This window comes from Thunnus maccoyii, chromosome 1 (assembly GCF_910596095.1).
Source record: "Thunnus maccoyii chromosome 1, fThuMac1.1, whole genome shotgun sequence".
NCBI classification, from domain to species: Eukaryota; Metazoa; Chordata; class Actinopteri; order Scombriformes; family Scombridae; genus Thunnus; species Thunnus maccoyii.
Window position 1 is genome coordinate 10,267,106 of NC_056533.1, and position 13,919 is coordinate 10,281,024.

General features: G+C 38.8%; 1 pseudogene; it reads right to left on the bottom strand.

Moving 5' to 3' along the window:
* Positions 1-52: 52 nt before the first annotated feature.
* On the bottom strand, positions 53-12,726 carry LOC121896489 (annotated as a pseudogene).
* Between the last annotated feature and the right edge of the window lie 1,193 nt (positions 12,727-13,919).

Below are 13,919 nucleotides of genomic sequence, written 5' to 3' on the forward strand. Positions count from 1 at the left end.
GATTCCCTTTTTTTCGCTGACTCTGAGCCAGTCTGTTACAGTGTTGTGTTGTTTACCCTTTCTTTCAATTGTAAATCATTTGGTTTATGTCACAAGGTTAGGCTTGCAAGCTTTCTGGCTAATTTCTCTCAATTTGTACCCATGTCAAGTTGATGGTCTATGTGGCTAAACCCTGAAAATAACTCAACTCAGTTCTTTTCCATCTCTGATGAAATTAACCAAGACAAATAAAAGCAGACAAATAAAACTGTGCAGGCAGACTGACCGTGCCAAAGCTGCGGAAACAAGCCAGCACTTGATTGTTGATGAAGCAACTCTGGTCAGGTTTGGCCAAGGCCTCATCCAGCAGGTTTTTGATGAAGTACATGCCGGTCTCCACGATGAGGACCATCCGTTCCTGGACCAGGTGGCCCATTAGAAGATTTATAAGTCCAGGCTCGTTAATACGCTCCATCGCCTGGACAACAGTGCAATTACTTAAATCCAATCAACTTAGCTGAAAAATTATATGACAGTTATAGTACTTTATTTAAATTTCATTATTTTGAATGAAATACACTATAGCAAATGTGCAGCCCAGACTAAATGGAGGTTACTCCATTGGCACAGGCACAGCTACATGAACCTGAAGTTACTGTAAATTTTCATTCAGATTCATTTCTTCAAACAGTAAAATGTCACAAGTTTTTCTCTTCCTACTTAGATTAAATAATTTCCTTTGGCCAGGCTTCAGATGAGATTTTATGTCCAATGATCAAGACCATCTCCTGTAGGTCTTACTGTTAGTGACACTAGCCAGACAGTTGTTTTTAAAATATACATGTATATCCTCAGAGAAGTGACTAAGCATCTTATTCATATTCATTGATGTACTTCACATACTGACACCTTCCGCTGGCAAACACCCAGCAGTTGAAATGGAGCTACTGTGGGTTGATTGTGCTTTTCATCGTCCTCCCCCACAACTTGAAACAGTGTATTTACAGTGTGTGTTCAGTGCTCATCCTAAACTTCCTGCAGTTTAGCCTCTTTTTGTTTGGCTCTCACTTCTTCACCAAATACAGTATCTCTCTGTTAGTGATGGACTTCAGCATCTCAGGAACAGGAATGTATTTTCTTCTTCTACTGTCTGGAGACTTTGATACAACCCTGACTACTGTTGGTATGTGATGTGGGCAACTTCAGAAGTCCATTGTTCTGACCTCAGTGTAGCCTCCCACATTGTGCATGTTGATACCAGTTGTCCCAGTCCGTGAGGCATGAAGACGTAGCCAATGTGGACCTTCATCATGTCCTCCAAGCAACCATTCAGGATGCCGGCTGATCCTCACGAGCTCCTCCGGGTGTACCTGGTCAGCCAGGCGGTGCATGTCAGTCCACTTCACACCAAAACAGAAGTTAATCAAAACTACCATCATTACGAAAAAAATTATTAAATCAAATAACTTCTCATCTATGTGATTCAGAGACTAAACCCATGTGCAGCCTAAACAGAATGTACAGATGCTTTCTGGCAGTTAGTTTGTACAGACAGGAAACGAGAAGTTTCCTGCAAAGCGAGACTTTTAGAAAAGGTGTATACAAAAAAATATGATACAAGACCCAAGCAACAGTAATTAAAATAAAAAAAACTATGTGTAAATGTACTGACAAAGTAGGGAATTTAATGATTGCTAATTGTTTTAAGACCTTTCAAAAGGTCAAACTCTTCAAAGTTAAAGATCATCACTATGGTTATCACTACAGTTTGGATTTTATATCAACAAAAAATGCAACAAAACGACATGTAAATGAACTCTGTGCTGATGGTAAATTTATGAGGGCAGAAGAATTTGATGCACAGTTTAGTTTTTTATAGGTATAGATGATAACCTGCCTTGAGGACGGCCTCATAGTATTACTTACCAACCATGTCAAACAGACTGCAGGAGAAAAATGTCAGAACTGTTTAAGTCAAATTTACTTCTTAAGTGTTTTCCAAACACGCACACAGTTAAAAATAATAAAGATTACAATATAGAACATAAAAGCAATATAAGGCAACTTGCGCCATTTGGTGACACTTCACTTAGGAACATTATATGGAAGATATAAGGGGTGTGTGAGTCTGTGAGTGTGTGTGTGTGAGAGAGGGAGAGTCTTAAAAATGATTTCCAACAATGTCTCAAGAGAGATGTTACAGTTTTCATCCTCTTGTTTCATAAACCAGACTGGTGTGGTTGACACTTTGATCCCCCAGTTGCCACTTAAAACATACAAAGCTTCAAGCTTTTTTAAGCAAGGACATAGCTCAGTGTTATTAATAACAGAAGATACCAGGCCAGTTGCAGAACCAAAACATCAACAGTTTCGGATCTACAGGACTCCCTTTTTTGTCACTGACTCTGAGCCAGTTCGTGACAGTGTTGTGTTGTTTACCCTTTCTTTCACTTGTAAATCATTTGGTTTACGTCAGAAGGTTAGGCTTGTGAGCTTTCTGGCCAATCAATTTCAATTTGTACCCATATCAAGTTGATGGTCTATGTGGCTAAACCCTGAAAATAACTTGACTCAGTTATTTTCCCTCTCTGATGAAATCAACCAAGACAAATAAAACTGTGCAGGCAAACTGACCCTGCCAAAGCCTTCATTAATAACAGAAGTTACCAAGCCGGTTACAGAACCAAAACATCAGCAGTTTCAGATATACAGCTCTAATCCAACCAATGACAGAAAGAAAAGTTACAGTTGCAGCAGTTTAAGGGCTTCAGTATGCTTCAGATTAAAGTAAGCAGGCTTTGAACTTCTCTCTCAAACTCTCTTTCTTCATTTTTCACACAACTACTTCAGTCACTTGTGTACAACTGAGTGCAACACCAGCATATTGAAGCATATTGACTCATTAACTCAGCAGATATGTGCTTTCTACATGCAAGGAAGATATAATTTCTGCAATTTTGACACTGCAGACAATGAATGTTACATCTGCAGGTTTCTTATTCATAGCTGCTGTTCGTGTGCGATTTTATATTTTAAACCTTTAAAGTGTAAGAATTTTGTTACTTGATTAATGAGAAATGTATTCAAAAAAATCATTAAACGTTATCATTTGGTGTTTTAAAGCCATAAGCTGTACTATTGTATTTCTATTTAAGTATTGAATATCCACTGTAGGTTAGACACAAGGACGTTCAATTTTAAATATTGTACTTTAACACACTAAAAAGCTGCAGCTGTAATTGTGTGCAGGTGGTGCTGTTGTTATTATGATTGCAGCTATTACTGTACTGTACTATTACTTTCATTTCCTGTAAGAGATGATGCTAACATGTCCACATCTAAGGGTCTTATATTACTTTCCCATAGGTAGGGCATGTCATGTGGTCTAACAATAACCGAACAGTGCCCCCTTTTTGATGAGTTTGTGAGTGAGTTTTATGTCAGTTCCATGAGATCCTCAAATCTAAAAATTACTAAAAGCTACTCACCACATGTCTTGTCTTGTCATTGGGAACCCCAGCATGGCCGTAGAAGAACAATTATTGCCTCTGATGTTGAACAATGACACAATAAGTGGATTTAAAAAGAGATTAATAGTAACTATACAATATACAAATAATTTATTACACTACTAAGCGATAATTGCATGACAAGACACAAATTGGAATTAAATATGTATTTCAGTACAGCACTGAAGGTATTCCACTCATGTTCATCAATCAGAGCCTCTGTGATGTTCATATTCTCATTTTTTAAGCTCATAATTTAAACAGGAAAATAACTTGTATCCACTGACAACTACTCCCTAAGAAGTACTCATTACACATGGCCTTCAATACAAAAAGCGACAGCATGATTGGTATAAATGTCTCAAAAGTCTTCATCCATAATGATGCTGTTGGCTGACAGTTTAAACCCTTACATTCCACAGATACAGGTGTTCGAGGTGTGGCGCATCCCTCCTTTAGTATAGCAGTAGTGCTAGAACAGGCAGCAAGGAGGGAAAAAGCACTCCTTCAAAGAAAAACCCCAGGAAGAGAGAGTAAACTAAACATTTTCAGCACAGCGGAGATCAGAGAAACACCAATTAGCTGAAGGACTTTCACTGCCCTCTTCCTGACTCCATGCTTTTTAAGAATTCATTCAGTGCTCATTCTTTAATCATCACATGGCTGAGCACATCAAACACTTCTACAAATCTCGACAGCATCGCAACGCTGTTTGGGGTGACAAGCCCATGCTTCCTGGTTCCTCTCACACAGCAGAGGCAAAAACATGGACCTGCACATCTCATCTCCAGCATTAAAAAAAGGATCCATCGACAAAATACACCACTTACCTCTCCATTTCATATTCTTTCTGTCCAGGTTTCACATGCTTCATGACCTACAGAGAAAAGGGATATTAAGTGTTTATTATACAGTACGTGATTAGTTTGGGATATATTGACAGAATACTAGCAAGCCAAACTTACTCATTTGAAAGAATATCCACCATATACTCAAAGCGCTAAAGTTATCAATTACTTTGCACAAAATATTAATGTGATTCAATTACCACCAGATGGCGCCAAAGTCAGAACATTTCAAATCTGACTCATAGTTTGCTGTGTGTGTAGGTTGGTGGTGTAGCTCAAAATGTTTGAACTTCTGTGCATGTTACACATGAGGCTCCTGTCAGACACAAGACATATAACACTTGTGAAATTAAAGGCCATGAGGGACACAAGCATTTAAAGTAAGGCCTATATTTCATGTGTACAGTAGTTCAGGTCAGCATTTTTTTTTTAACTAGAAAGCAGTTTGAGAAACTATTGGACAACAGAGATGGAAACCTTTCTTGCTCTTTTTTTTTTAAAGCTTTTCAGCCTCCCCTATCATATCCTTTTACATTACAAAACTGGATGACTTATCACTTGAGCAAAGTGTGCACAAAGGGTTGAGAAAGTCGGTAAGTGATTTTCTGTTTGTACTGCACACCTCTAGGAAGGGTAATAAGTGAAAAATTTTTGCAGATATAAAGAGATACTTTATTGGTACAACTTATAGGTCAAAGGTTATCTTTGTTAATTGGTAGACTTCAAGCTACTGGATAAAGGTTAAACTGACAGCATCCATACAGCCTTAGAGCATCTTGAGATGTTAAATTGTTTACATGAGTTATGAACTCAATGCTGGATATTTTAGGTGTTTGATTTAAATTTTCTAAACTTTTCCATGTCTTTTTAATACTTTCCTCAATTGTTTCCCTGGCAGATGGTCTTTCTAGCTAGGAAGGGTCTTAGCATTTTGTGGGCTTCAGTGGAAATCCTGTTGGTGTAGCGCAGGACCTCCAGCTCCATATCTGTCTTCATAAGGCGGCTGCAACACACAGAAACATCTGTCTGACGTCTGATCATTACACCGCTGTACATTCACTTTTGCTTGCTGATCTATGTCATTTCTCTAATTTTTTGGTAAGAAAAGCAGATGTTGCACCTTAGATTCCTGTCAGTATTCAGGGTTTCTACAATAACAGACCCAAATCAATAACCCAATAGCCCATTAATAAAGAGCCATGTGAGGGGGCAGATGGGTTCAACCAAGTCTTTGTCCACAGGAGGTGTGCCTGAAAAGGATTCTTCCTTATTTCAGAACATGTCAATTCATCTGAAGGGTGCCAACTCTAATGCCAAGGACAACAAAGCAAGCACGAAATCCATTACATGTGTGCAGAGTGGCTTCTAACACCAAGAGGGAAAAAACAACCCAAATTAAAATCCCTTCTTCTGATTGCAGACACACAATTACCTGACTGGGCAGCTGTAATTGCCAAGGTTTGTGAGAGTTTAACTGAAGAAATTTTAAGGCAACTAAGGGGGTCACTACAATTTTTATTCTCAACTTGACTTTCACAATGATATTTATCATACATTAATTTAATCACTTACCATTCCACAATGACTGGGTGTAAAAGAATATTGTTCAACTAGAAGCTGATGAAACAAACAAAAAGGACTCCCAGCAAGATTATAAATGCACTTTGAAATAAGTAAGATTATTTTTTAGTAGTTAGTCACAGTGTATAATTGATGAGGCTGTAATATACTGTATGTGGTCAAAACAGTAACACTGTCATTTATTGATAACTAACAAGCAAAGGCAAGATTGTTTTCTTAATTAAATTCTATTCTGAATTAGATTAATCTGTACGCATGACAGAATAATTATGTGAATGCAAATTGACACCAATTAAACATACCTGCTAATTCCTTCAAAGGAGGCTTCATGGCAGATGGTCCCGCTATCTAGGTTCAATCCTCCCTGTATGGAAAAAACACAAAAACAGGTGAAGTTACATCACTACAGTACATTGAATTGTCTTTTTTCCAGGATGATAATCTATTCTACAATCAGAGATGGAAAATAGTTTTAAATGCAGTAGAAAGTGTAAAAGAATATTAGTTGTTGTGAGGTTGCTCGTGATGTTATCAATATTGCAGTCTGTATTTATTCTGACACTGCACTTTAATAAAAAATGTTTTTGGGGCTTTTATCTGTATTTTTAGTTAGCGATAGTGGAGAGATGACATGATGCAACAAAGGTCCCCTTCCAGATTCAAACCAGGGACATTGTAGTTCATGGTCGGCGTCTCTACTCCTCAGCCATGGGGGCTCCTCATACTGCACTTTTTAGCAGATGATCAACATAAAGTTTTTGATAATTGATAATATTAATGATTCAGATTTCCAATAGCAGTTTTAATAGCTGCACACATACAAATAAATTGACAGGATTCTGTGTTTTTATTTGTGACATGATGACCATCTGTAAAGCCGGTTCTGTAAAATACCCCCATGCTCCCATATCACAATCATCTGATATATATAAAAGCTAGCTAGCTGTATTTAGGGAGTAACCTACTGTGATGCACTGTCCTAACTACAATCTGTAATTCTGGAAATGGATAAAACAAATAATAAGTTAAATGCAGGAACCGATCACAAGTGGACAGCTTTAAGTGCGTCTCTTTACACTTGGCATTAACATGCGTCTCCACATGCGTCCTGAGTGACCACATGTGATCGGATCTCACTTCCCTGCTCTATATGCAAATAAACACGGACATCATTTCCGTTTTCAAGACCAAATTTGTTTGTTATTCATCCAAAGCTGTGTTCAACTTGTTTGATAACAGGATAAGAGAGAGAGAGAGAGAGAGAGAGAGAGAGAGAGAGAGAGAGAGAGAGAGAGAGAGAGAGAGAGAGAGAGAGAGAGAGAGAGAGAGAGAGATGCAGCGACTGGCTTTCTAAAACATTCAGCATATTCACTCTGCAAAGCAGAAAAAGACTATGACTGTAAGAACATTTAAATTACATAAAAACTGTAACACCTACAATCAAAAATTGAAGCTTAATTTTAGATATTGGTGTAATTGCTATTATTGAAATGACTAGATATTGAAGTGACCACTGCCTTGAGAAGAGGAAATTATGTGAGTCCAACCTTTGCACTAAAAATGGATGCAGTGTCAACTTTTGAAGTTGAATGTCCCAGAACAAACCTAATAGTGGTCCTATAAATTTTTGCCAAAAGGTTCGAACATAGGAATGATGACTGTTGCTGTGACTTCATGGCTGGCTTACTTAGCATCTAAGTTCAGTTACTGCGCAGGGAAAAGGTCACACACAGAGAGGTTGTAAAGAAAAGCACCAAAACAGGCAGACTTACATCACAGGTGTGTTGCACCTCATCAACAGCATACTTGTCCTTGAAGTGCTCTTTAGGATAGATCCTGTCAACAGATGCAAAACACACAACTGGTAAAGTATGGACAACACAGAAAAAAAGTCTTTGTGATCATACACTCAGTTGGCTTTTTAAGAGTCAATCTCTGAAAACATAACAGGCGGAATATATTACAGTCTGGCAAGACACAAGCAGAACTGAAATATTTAGGACAAAGATCACAGTGAGGAAACAAAAGAAGTAAAGTCAAAAATGTCTGGTTTGGGTGATGAAATGAATGTCAAGTCCTTGGCTGCATTTGGCTGCAATTTCAAACTAAATACAAACACTCAAAAACAACAAAAACACGTTTATACTGGGTGCATATGATGTAACTGCACCACATGACCCTTTCTTCAAGTTACAGCTGACAGCTATGAACCAGCTGTTGATGATTGCTGGCCATGTACACAGCTCCTTGAAGATTAGTGTGACTCACTCTCCCATCCAAGTGGCATAGCTTTCAGGCAGTTTGGGAACAAAAAGGATGGATTTCCCTGAGTCCACATCAATGGCTCCGTAGCAGTCAGGCTCGGTTACTCTAAAAGCCCAGTGGAAGAAAGACTCCTACAGAAATTAAACAATCATTCAGGGCATTAGTGAGGGAGATTATAATCGTTAGCTAGAAGAAAGCAGGAAGTTAGCAAATTCTGGTCAGATTGTCACATGATAATATAAGATGATGTCCTTTGGTTTTTGTTCAAAACCAATTACAATTACTTAGATGATAGTGTCAGAAAAACTTACATCATAGTGCTCTCTCCGCAGGGTGGCTGGCCTGCATATTTGTGACAGAGTGACAAGATTAAGAGCTCTGCTCAATTTGAATTCTTCTTGACATTAGCGCTGCTTTTGATCATTTGAGGGATTGGGTTGGTATCTCAGGTCCTGCTTTTAACTGGTTTAAATCTTATCTTTCTAATGGAACTGATTGATAGCTCCTCATCTTCCTCTGCTCATATTACTCCTGGGGTGCCACAAGGTTCCATTCTGGGTCCAGTCCTTTTTTCACTATACTGTATATGCTTCCATTAGGTCACATAATGCAAAGACATAATGTGTCTTATCATTGTTATGCAGACGATACCCAGATATACACCCATCACCCCAAATAACCCAAACAGCCTCATCCACCTGCATAATTGTTTAACTGAAGTCAAAAAGCGGATGCATCAACACTACCTGCAGCTTAACAATAACAGAACAGAGGTACTACTAATTGGTCCACACTGCACAACTGAATGGATCAAGCACTAGCTGGGCTCTCTAGCCCCCTATGCAACACACTCTACAAAAATCTTAGACGTTATATTTGACTCTATACTTACTTTTGAAGAACAGGTCAAGAGAGTTGTTCAAACCTGCTTTCTGCAAGAACCATCTCCAAAATTAAATCTTTTCTGTCCTTCATTGATTTGGAGAAGGTCATACATCCTTTTATCTTTTCTAGACTATTGCTACTGTCTGTATTTCTGCCTCATTCAGAAGCAATTTGCACGCCTACAACCCGTTCAGAATTCAGAATATGTAATAGACCTCTTAACATCCTATGAGCCTGTACATGGTCTTAGATCATCTAACCAGTCACTTCTCATTGTTCCCAGGTCCAATTTTGTGACCAGAGGGGATCGAGCTTTTGCTGTCAGGACCCCCAAACTCTGGAATGCACTTCCTATAGACATCAGACTGTCAACATCTTTGTCAACATTTAAAAAATATTGAAAAACTTATTTCTGTAGGATGGCATTTTGTGTGTGTGTGTGTGTGTGCGCACACTTCTACACATATATTTGTTTTTGTGTAGATTTGTATTCATGTGTGCACATAGTTGTTTTAATCTGTTTTTTTTTGTTTTTATTTGTTCTTGGTCAACCTTAGTGCTGTTCTGTCTTAATAGTTATTTTACTGTCTCTACTTTTATTTAATCTGTCCTGTTTTTATTGCCTTTTGAAGCACTTTGTAACAGAATGTCAGAGAAGTTGCTTCCACACATCAAGAGGAGCCAGGTAAGGACACGCTGAAGGACCTTAAACTCACTGCTGGCCTGAGACCACCTGAGGGTTACTAAGGGATATATAGCAAATAAAAGCATGTCCTTGCTAAATGTTATGCACCTCCCACCTCAGTCTCACAATTGCACTTGCTGCCAGAATCAATTCAAGTCCTACCTGTCTGAATAGGAGCTCTGAGTCCATGCAGTAACTCTGCTCCTGCTCTCCTCCCTGCAGCACCACAACTGACTTTGCCACCACTCCGTCTCTGGTACCCCAGATACCCTCAAGGTGTCATTACCCAGCCAGTAGACAGGTCTGAAAGAACAGGAAGATGGTGGACTAGTGGTTGGAGAGATTGCCTGTTAACCAGAGGACTTTGAGTCTACATTAGGCGTGTTGTAGCATATGGCGTGCAGGCCTACTCAGCATAATTTTCTCCCCATTGTCCCTACCATCATTCAACTATTTTCTGAAATCCTGGTGCATTCAGAGAGCCTCACACTCAGGGCAAACAAACTATGATTAATGACAGTGAAAATAAAACTGATACCCACAAAAATATATAGCAGCTGCAATGGGAGGAGGGGTGTTGAATGTTTTCTGACTTGTGGAGCTGGACATGTTGTGATTTCAGCTTACGACGGATAATTCTGTTGCCAAAAGAAACCACACTGCGCCACTGTGGCGGTATATAGTGGATTTACACATCCTCAACCTGTCCATAATTCCACCACATATTAGCTACCTACACCATACACATAAGTTATCTGATACTTTTAGTTCCCTGTAAATTGGCAGTTCAATAATTCAAAGTTGTTTTCTTTTTCTCTCTCTCTGTTTCTCTCTCTTTAGGGAAACAATTTCTTGTTTTTCTACACACTTACTTTCTACTTATCTTCATCAAGGACCTATGAAGGCTGCTGTAGAAATGGTTCTATCTACTGAGCACACCCGTTATGTTGTCATATCTGGAGGCAATCCTTAGGATTTGGTCAGTAGATTTGAGCCTGAAGAGGTGTGTGAACAAGTGTTACAACAGTGCAGCCTGTCCACAATAAGCATTAAGACAGAATTCAGACAAATTTGTAACATGATAGCTATTTCCTGGTTATAAATCCTGCTCTCTGGCCCATGGCTTTACTGATAAGATAAACACAACACATCAGATTCAGACTGGACAGTACAAAAGGTTAATCCACAACCTAACAGTATTTTATGGCTCAAGGATTTCTGTATCATTCACTGTTATTCTAGTTTGCAGGTGTTATCTGTGAGGACAAGCCCAGTAAGATGTTATATCAAGATGATTGTTACTGGTGCTCTCTGTCATTAACAGTGTAGATCTGAGTACTTACAGCAGGTCACAATAATGTACTACAGTGCAATCCATTACTCTGCCCAGTCGTATCCAGGACTATAAAATACTGTTTGAGATTTATGATGTCTATTGGTTTTATGAGGTATTGATTGAACTCCATGTTAATTTTTTAGGGCCTAGTTTCTGGTGTTGTACTGGATTATATAATACTGTTAGGTGTTCTTGTTGTTTGAAAAAACATATATCCATTCTATATATACTCCATGTCTCCCTTTGTATTCTTTCCATGGGGTTCTAGAGGTATACACATGTTAAATGATATCTATAGTGATAAAGGCCTCCGCCTCGACCTAAAGAAAAGATTCCTCACTCCAGGTTACACCTAGTTCTTTTAATTGAGACTCGGCACAGCAGTGCCCTAAAGATATTTGCGGTTCCCTGGAATATTTTCCCTCATCCTCCCTCCATTACTCTTCTTAATTACAAATCCCATGGGTCGTCCCTTTTTTGTATATGTCTCTGAACACTGGCGTGCACTACGCATTACTGTGAAATGGGAAACTGATCTTCCCTTGGTGTCTGACTGGTGCTGGCCTTCTTTGTTTAGCAATGTCTTAATTTCTTCTAAAGACCTTGCCTACCAGCTAATAAATTACAAATTTGTACACAGAGTATGCTTCACACTGGCTTGTAGATTCAGGATGAAGCATTCAGATTCTAATAAATGTAACATGCGCTCTTCTGCTGTGGACACCAATATGAGTATGTCTATTGTGATAAACTGCTGCTAAAATTGTTATTCTGAAAAGTTGGCTCCAACCCAACTATGATTTACTGCTATTTCTACTAAACAAGATTAATGATTATTGGTCCCATGCTGTCAACTTTACCAGGGCCTCAATATAAATCTTAAATGTTTGTTGCAACTCTGTATGTGTAACTCTGATATATATAACAAACTGGGCATAACATATGGTTGTAATATTCATGTGCCTGTGCAGTGCCTATACTTATCATATTCTACTGAAAATGGTCTGCTTCTCCAATATACACCAGGTATTTATATTGGTGTGATTATTATTATCATTGGTGTTGTTACTTCTGCTATTCATTTTTGTATTTTTTTTTTTTGTGTGGCTGGATTTTCTTTGACCTAACCTTAATGAAATAATGAATAATAGTTCACAAAAAAGGATGTCTTGTTGTTTGTTTAAATGTGGTAACCCCTGACAGATATCACCTATGGTATGTGTTTATGTGGGGAAAGGGCTCATTAATAGGTTACACACTGGACTATACACCAGCAAGTGAGTTATAGAATTGAGTGAGCTTACAGAAAAAAGCTAGAGGTCTCAATAGAGTTGTGCTTGCTCTAGTTTTAAATTTTTAAGAAACTGAAAGGGAGATTTTTTTTTTCTTCTTTCAAATGTATTTGATGACAAAGTAACTAAGTAAAACATCTCTGTAGGTATCAAATCAAAAGCTCGATGCATTCTTACAAACCCCAACTTTAAACATTTAGGTATTTTTAAGCAGTCACACTGACTTACAGTAAAAGCATATTCTGTTTAGAGAAAGTGCTGTCAGAATACAGAAAACTCAACTCCTGAGCAGTAAAGGCCTTCAAGCAGTCTAAAGAACTGATACCTTCCTGCGATGCTTGTCCATATGGAGTTGGAGCAGTAGGCTAATAGCTCACCGCATGTCAGACGGAGAGGAGAAACCTATAGGGCTCGCATCACGCATGCTTTCAGCTGCAGAAAATAACTATTCCCAACTAGATAAAGAGGGGTTAGCTGTCATCTTTGGGGTGCAGTATTTCTTGTATGGCAATTTGTGATTTGTACAGATCATAAGCCATTAAGTTTATTCCCTGAGATGAAAACTGTACCTCAGATGACATTGCAGAGAATAATGAGATGGGCTGTACTGTTTTGAGCATAACATGAGTATGTTAACATGTACAGGGCAGATAAAACACTGATGCTCTTAGCCTTCTTCCACTCCCAGAGAAAGCCAATGGTCCACTGCCAGAGGAGAATGTGTTAATGTTGGACCAGGAGCAGAGACCACTGATGACATCCGAACAGCTATAGAGATGAACAACCAAGGATCCCCTCAAGGGTATTGTGGATACACACTCAGAGTCGTTAGATGTATACCCAGTGACCTCATTTACCACAATAAACTGTCTGAGAAATAGTTTCAACACACAAGGTATTCCAGAGATGATAGTGTTAGACAATGCACAGTATTATCTCAGTGAACAAACCAAAGAGTTTATGACAAGAAATGGAATCACACATGTCACATCAGCACCATACCACTCCTCATCTAATGGCTTAGCTGAAAGAGCTGTACAGACCTTCAAAGAGCTCATGAAGAAGAGCACTGGCAACACATAGGAGACAAAGTTAAACAGGGCTTTGTTTAGCTATCGTATCACTCCACAGTCAACAACTGGACTGATGTGGATCTAAATGGATAGCAGGACTGATACAGGAGATCACAGGACCCGTTTCCTGTACAGTGTTGCTGGGAAATGGTAGACTTGTCAGGTGACATGTGGATCAACTGTTCAGCAGACAAGATAAAGATCTGCCAGATGCAACAACGACACCGACACATGAGGAGGAGTATGTGGTACCTCCACCTATAACCAGCGCAGGGCACCAGGACACATGTACTACCCAAGCAAAGGACAATGTTCTGCCTATTGTGAAACATACCAAAGAGAGCAGTACCAACTAAGGAGCTGAGCCGATCTCAAAGAAACAGACCATCATTCCATATGAAGGACTTTGTAAAGTAAAGGACATTGTGTCAAGGACAAAAATGAGACATTGTTTTCTGTGGTGGTT